The sequence below is a fragment of the Crinia signifera genome, unplaced genomic scaffold (genome assembly GCF_055691185.1).
Source record: "Crinia signifera unplaced genomic scaffold, ASM5569118v1 HAP2_SCAFFOLD_149, whole genome shotgun sequence".
In the NCBI taxonomy this organism is placed as follows: domain Eukaryota; kingdom Metazoa; phylum Chordata; class Amphibia; order Anura; family Myobatrachidae; genus Crinia; species Crinia signifera.
In genome coordinates this window covers 255,001-262,550 of record NW_028142042.1, presented here as the reverse complement: position 1 = coordinate 262,550, position 7,550 = coordinate 255,001, and positions in this window count along the sequence as shown.

Here is a 7,550-nt window from a genome sequence, read left to right as displayed (position 1 = left end):
CACTGAAATGATCAATGACCGGCCTGACTTTGAATAGCCTGTCAAAGGTGGGATCATCTCTGGGTGGGCACTGTGCATTATCGGTGTAATGTATAAATTTATGGATTGCCTCAAAACGAGCCCGGGGCATGGCCATACGGTGAAATGGGGTGCTGTACAGAACATCTGTACTCCAATATTGCCTAATTTGTGGCTTTTTTACTATGCCCATGTGTAACACCAGACCCCAAAACGTCATCATCTCTACTGCATCTACAGGGGTCCACCTAGCAAATGATGACGTGGGGTTTTGAGCAATAAACTGCTGGGCATATAAATTAGTTTGGTCCACCATTAAATTTATAAAATCATCAGAGAAAAATAATTTGAAAAAGTCAATTTCTCTGAGACCTGTTGAATCAAATTGGATTCCTGGGATGGCCAAAAACTCAGGAACCTGGGGCTCAAAATTGTCTGGTGGTGGGGTCCATACGAGATCAATTATTGGGGGGGGGGGTCTCAGCTGCTCTACGGGGGCGTCTTTGAGGGGGTCCCTCATCACCAGAGGAGGAAGAAGAGCTTAAGACGAATCCTTCAAATTCCCCGCTTGCCTCACTGGCTGTGTCAGAGTCAGAGGCAAGCATGGCATATGCCTCCTCCACTGAATACATTCTCCTGGATGACTGGGACGACATTTGGGATGACATTTGGGATGCCATTTATATTTTTGTGTTACTGGTAGTGAAATGTTTCAACACGTGTATAGTGTAGGGGGGGGTACAAACTTTATTTCAACCCGGGGGGTATGTAGTGTGTAGTGTGTATGTAGTGCAGAAAAAAAAAATACAAAAAAAAAAAAATTGAAGGGTTAAAAAAAAAAAAATGGAAGGGGTTAAAAAAAAAAAATGGAAGGGGTTAAAAAAAAAAAAAAAGGTCCTGCGCCAAAAATTGAGCACAGATGTTGGTCAGTAACGTCCGTCACTGAACAGCGCTCAAAGGCAACAGGAATTTGATCAAAAAAAAAAAAAAATAGATCAACCCTGTGCCGAAAAAGCTGATCAGTGATGTACGTCACTGATCAGCGCACAGTGGCCACAGGACACACACAAAATCACAGTGTGTGTAAAAAAAAAATTTAAAAAAGACCCCACAGCACTCACAAAAAATAAAAAAAGGTGATCAGTGATGCGACACTGATTACCAGTGAGGGGCAGCAGGTGCACAACCTTTGGTGCAACTGACAGTGCAACTGGCAGCAACTGACAGGTATATATAAAAAAAAAAACCTCTGTACCCCCAAAAAGTTGCTGATCACCTCAGATATAGTGATCAGCACAAAAGGCGGGGGCAGCAGACACAAAATTTAGCACTCTCTATCACTCTCTGTCACTATCTCTCTCTATCTCTCTATCTCTCACTATCTATCACTCTATGACACTGCAGCAGCAGCACTGACAGGTATATCTATATATAAAAAAAAACCTGCGCCCCCAAAAAGTTGCTGATCAGTTAATTTATACTGATCAGCACAAAAGGGGGGGCAGCAGTCAGTTATATAAAAAATATATAGCACAATCTGTCACTATCTCTCTATCTCTCTCTATCTCTCTCTCTCTATCTCTCTCTATCTATCTATAGCTCTATCACACTGCAGCAGCACAAAATATAGCACTAGGCCTCTCTATCTCTCTCTATCTCTCTCTATCTCTTTCAGTTATATAAAAAATATATAGCACAATCTGTCACTATCTCTCTCTCTCTCTCTCTCTCTCTCTCTCTCTCTCTATCTCTCTATCTCTCTATCTATAGCTCTATCACACTGCAGCAGCACAAAATATAGCACTAGGCCTCTCTATCTCTCTCTATCTCTCTATATCTCTTTCAGTTATATAAAAAATATATAGCACAATCTGTCACTATCTGTCACTATCTCTCTCTCTATCTCTCTCTCTCTATCTCTCTCTATCTCTCTATCTATAGCTCTATCACACTGCAGCAGCACAAAATATAGCACTAGGCCTCTCTATCTCTCTCTATCTCTTTCTATCTCTCTCTCTATCTAATAACTCGCAGCAGCACAAGATGTCACAGGATGTCACAAGATGTCACAAGAATAAGCAATATCTAGGCAGTGATCAGGTAAGTATTTGGATGGGTTCTGGTCAGTATTGGCGGCAGCTGGGCACGGTGACCGCACTGCACGCTATTCCAGACCGGAATGGCGTCTGCAGTGCAGTCACCGTTAGTTTAAACCCCCCTCCTTGGCTGTGATTGGTCCGTCGGTCCGACGAACCAATCACGGCCTTTGGGGGCGGGCGGGGTGAGGTGGGGTGACACCAGTGTCACCCTTACACCCCGCGGTGATTGGTGCTGTACTTTACAGCACCAATCACCTCCGATCCCGTGTCACCGGCGAACGTTATTCGCCGGTGACACAGAAAACGCTGTGAATGGCTGTTCACACTGAACAGCCAATCACAGCGATCGCCGACGGGGGGCGGCATCGCAGCCCCCCCTGGGCATGCACGGACATGTCTGCTGTCAGGGACAGCAGACATCGTCCCTCTGTCACTGCGTCTCTAGACGCAGTGACAGTTTTAAGCCATGACGTTTATATACGTCAACGGTCGGGAAGTACTTCCCGGCCATGACGTATATATACGTCAAATGTCGTGAAGGGGTTAAAACTCCCAAGGCAGCCGCCTGTAGTTCATTACAAAACAAATAAAAAAATTGTGATAGTCGGGTAAAGCAAGTGCTGGTGCTTCTGTCAGTGCTTGTTTTAGAGCCTCAAAGGAGGCAATAGTGTCCTCTGTATGTTGTACTTTGTCTGGAAGATTTTGTAAGACCAGAGACTGAAGTGGAAAAGCCATAGTAGTAAATCCTGGGATCCACTGTCTGCAGTACCCACACAATCCCAAGAATGCTCTCACCTGTTTTTGGTTACACGGAAGTGGGTGTTTAAGAATGAGGGCAACCCGTTCTGGTGTAAGATGTCGCTTACCCTTTGTGAGACAATGGCCCAAGTAAGTTACCTTGGGATGGCATGGCTGCAATTTCGACTTTGAAACCCTGTGTCAGAGAGGTGCAGCAGCAGTAGGAAAGTGTCAGTTCTAGAATCCTGCAACGAGTTTGAGCACAACAACAGGTCATCAACATACTGAATCAATACTGAGCCACACTGTGGTAAGTAACCTTCCAAGCAATCATATACTGCCTGGGAGAAAATGTTGGGACTGTCAAAGCCATGACTTAATCGGGTCCACATATATTGGAATCCTCTGTAAGTGAGTGCAAAAAGGTATTGACTGTCTGGATGTACTGGTATAGAAAAAAATGCAGAGCATAAATCAATGACCGTGAAATGAGAAGCATGTGACGGGATTTGTACAATATAGTAGCTGGATTAGGCACCACAGGGAACTTTTGTTAACAGCGCGCAAATCCTGACATATACGGTAATCATGGCCATTAGCCTTGAAGACCGGGAACAGCGGCATATCACATGGACTATGTGTGCGGACAAGTGTGAACCAAACGGAATGTCATCTGGGTATTTGTGGCATATATTTGTTATTATCCCATAGTCAATATGGCGATCAGCTGGAATATATATATTTACCCTAAAAAAAATGGCGGACATGGCATCAGTTTTCATACACATACTGAATGCCAGCGCACAACATCACCCTCAGTGGGCGGATGTGACGCGCAGTGCACTTCCGGGTGCACGCTCCGTCCATCCCCGACCTCCATGAGGCTGCAAACAAAAACAAAAGATGTTAGCTGGCGCCTAGCCTAAGGGTCCTCTAATCCGGTGACCAGAATGGTCGTTTTCAAAGCTCTATATACATTTATATGAGTTGCGGAAGGCGGATGTGACTAAAATCACACTTCCGGTAATACTGGCTTGTTAGTTCCGGCTTTGAGACGCCGATGGCAGTTTGTTTCATACAACACACGTGACGGGTGCTTCTCCCAGCACCATCAATCCATGTTTTATATGCCACCATATGTTGGATATTTTGGATGTCACATTTTTTATTCATTCATATTGTAGACACAGCATTTGAAAAAGGCACCGCAGCGTGCCGAAACGCGTCATCAAGTGTCTTGCTTTTTAACGAAAAATACAGGTTGTGGATCCTATTCCGATTTAATATCTGGTTGCCACTGTCTATACCCAGGATACATTCACTAAGTATATTGGAAATTGGTTCCCACTTCGCTGTCATTCTATTTTAATAAAGTGATTTTATTGGAATTGAAGTTTTGTGACATCCTAGTGAAAGATCCCTTTATGGGCGTCTACACAGCACCTTACATGTAAGCACCCTTCTTATATCTGCACGTTTGAGGTGATCCAGTAGTACCTCGGGAACGTATGGAACCAGTGGGAGCACACTCTCTCCATCCAACCTGCACATAATAGGAGGAGATCATATGTTGTTATCCCATGGGATTCTAATGCGTCATATTTCCTTCCTCTCTCCATACATAACATCCGAGCGTGGGAGAAGAATTTGATTCAGAGAGGAGATTTATCAACACTGGAACCATCTTTATAGCGCAAGTGGGACTATTCTCTTTTTTCCAGGAACTACAAAACACCATGTTTACATTTTCCATGTCTACCTTTTGCTTGTGTCGACCTAAACCCATGGCGACCTAATGGCCTGTCTACCTAAACCCATGTCGACCCAATGCTTGTAGATCATCTTGTTGTAGACAAAACGATCCCAACCCGTCCCCACAGTGCCAGAAAGCTGGTATGCCCCCACAGTGCCAGAAAGCTGGTATGCCCCCACAGTGCCAGAAAGCTGGTATGCCCCCACAGTGCCAGAAAGCTGGTATGTCCACACAGTGCCAGAAAGCTGGTATGCCCCCACAGTGCCAGAAAGCTGGTATGCCCCCACAGTGCCAGAAAGCTGGTATGTCCCCACAGTGCCAGAAAGCTGGTATGTCCCCGCAGTGCCAGAAAGCTGCTATGCCCCCACAGTGCCAGAAAGCTGCTATGCCCCCACAGTGCCAGAAAGCTGGTATGTCCACACAGTGCCAGAAAGCTGGTATGTCCCCACAGTGCCAGAAAGCTGGTATGTCCCCACAGTGCCAGAAAGCTGGTATGCCCCCACAGTGCCAGAAAGCTGCTATGCCCCCACAGTGCCAGAAAGCTGGTATGTCCCCGCAGTGCCAGAAACTGCTATGTCCCCACAGTGCCAGAAAGCTGGTATGTCCCCGCAGTGCCAGAAAGCTGCTATGCCCCCACAGTGCCAGAAAGCTGGTATGCCCCCACAGTGCCAGAAAGCTGGTATGTCTCCACAGTGCCAGAAAGCTGGTATGCCCCCACAGTGCCAGAAAGCTGGTATGTCTCCACAGTGCCAGAAAGCTGGTATGTCCCCACAGTGAAAGAGAGCTGGTATGTCCCCACAGTGCCAGAAAGCTGCTATGCCCCCACAGTGCCAGAGAGCTGGTCTACCCACACAGTGCCAGAAACTGCTATGCCCCCACAGTGCCAGAAAGCTGGTATGTCCCCACAGTGCCAGAAAGCTGGTATGTCCACACAGTGCCAGAAAGCTGGTATGTCCCCACAGTGCCAGAAAGCTGGTATGTCCCCACAGTGCCAGAAAGCTGGTATGTCCCCACAGTGCCAGAAAGCTGGTATGTCCCCACAGTGCCAGAAAGCTGGTATGTCCCCACAGTGCCAGAAAGCTGGTATGTCCCCACAGTGCCAGAAAGCTGCTATGTCCCCACAGTGCCAGAAAGCTGGTATGTCCCCACAGTGCCAGAAAGCTGGTATGTCCCCACAGTGCCAGAAAGCTGCTATGCCCTCACAGTGCCAGAAAGCTGCTATGCCCCCACAGTGCCAAAAAGCTGCTATGCCCCCACAGTGCCAGAAAGCTGGTATGTCCCCACAGTGCCAGAAAGCTGGTATGTCCCCACAGTGCCAGAAAGCTAGTATGTCCACACAGTGCCAGAAAGCTGGTATGTCCCCACAGTGCCAGAAAGCTGGTCTACCCACACAGTGCCAGAAAGCTGGTCTACCCACACAGTGCCAGAATGCTGATATGTCCCCACAGTGCCAGAAAGCTGGTATGTCCCCACAGTGCCAGAAAGCTGGTATGTCCCCACAGTGCCAGAAAGCTGGTATGTCCCCACAGTGCCAGAAAGCTGGTATGCCCCCACAGTGCCAGAAAGCTGGTATGTCCCCACAGTGCCAGAAAGCTGCTATGCCCCCACAGTGCCAGAAAGCTGGTATGTCCCCACAGTGCCAGAAAGCTGGTATGTCCCCACAGTGCCAGAAAGCTGGTATGTCCCCACAGTGCCAGAAAGCTGGTATGTCCCCACAGTGCCAGAAAGCTGGTATGTCCCCACAGTGCCAGAATGCTTGTATGCCCCCACAGTGCCAGAAAGCTGGTATGTCCACACACAGTGCCAGAATGCTGGTATGCTCCCACAATGCCAGAAAGCTGGTATGCCCCCACAGTGCCAGAATGCTGGTATGCCCCCACAATGCCAGAAACCTGGTATGTCCACACACAGTGCCAGAATGCTGGTATGCCCCCACAATGCCAGAAAGCTGGTATGCCCCCACAGTGCCAGAATGCTGGTATGCCCCCACAATGCCAGAAAGCTGGTATGTCCCCACAGTGCCCGAAAGCTGGTATTCCCCCACAGTGCCAGAAAGCTGGTATGTCCCCACAGTGCCAGAAAGCTGGTCTACCCCCACAGTGCCAGAAAGCTGGTATGTCCCCACAGTGCCCGAAAGCTGGTATGTCCCCACAGTGCCCGAAAGCTGGTATGTCCCCACAGTGCCAGAAAGCTGGTATGTCCCCACAGTGCCCGAAAGCTGGTATGTCCCCACAGTGCCAGAAAGCTGGTATGTCCCCACAGTGCCAGAAAGCTGGTCTACCCCCACAGTGCCAGAAAGCTGGTATGTCCCCACAGTGCCCGAAAGCTGGTATGTCCCCACAGTGCCAGAAAGCTGGTCTACCCCCACAGTGCCAGAAAGCTGGTATGTCCCCACAGTGCCAGAAAGCTGGTATGCCCCCACAGTGCCAGAATGCTGGTATGCCCCCACAGTGCCAGAATGCTGGTATGCCCCCACAGTGCCAGAAAGCTGGTATGTCCCCACAGTGCCCGAAAGCTGGTATGCCCCCACAGTGCCAGAAAGCTGGTATGTCCCCACAGTGCCAGAAACTGCTATGCCCCCACAGTGCCAGAAAGCTGGTATGTCCCCATAGTGCCAGAAACTGCTATGCCCCCACAGTGCCAGGAATCTGGTATGCCCGCACAGTGCCAGAAAGCTGGTATGTCCCCACAGTGCCAGAAACTGCTATGTCACACAGTGCCAGAAAGCTGCTATGCCCCCACAGTGCCAGAAAGCTGCTATGTCCCCACAGTGCCAGAAAGCTGGTATGTCCCCACAGTGCCAGAAAGCTGGTATGCCCCCACAGTGCCAGAAAGCTGGTATGTCCCCACAGTGCCAGAAAGCTGGTATGTCCCCACAGTGCCAGAAAGCTGGTATGCCCCCACAGTGCCAGAAACTGCTATGCCCCCACAGTGCCAGAAAG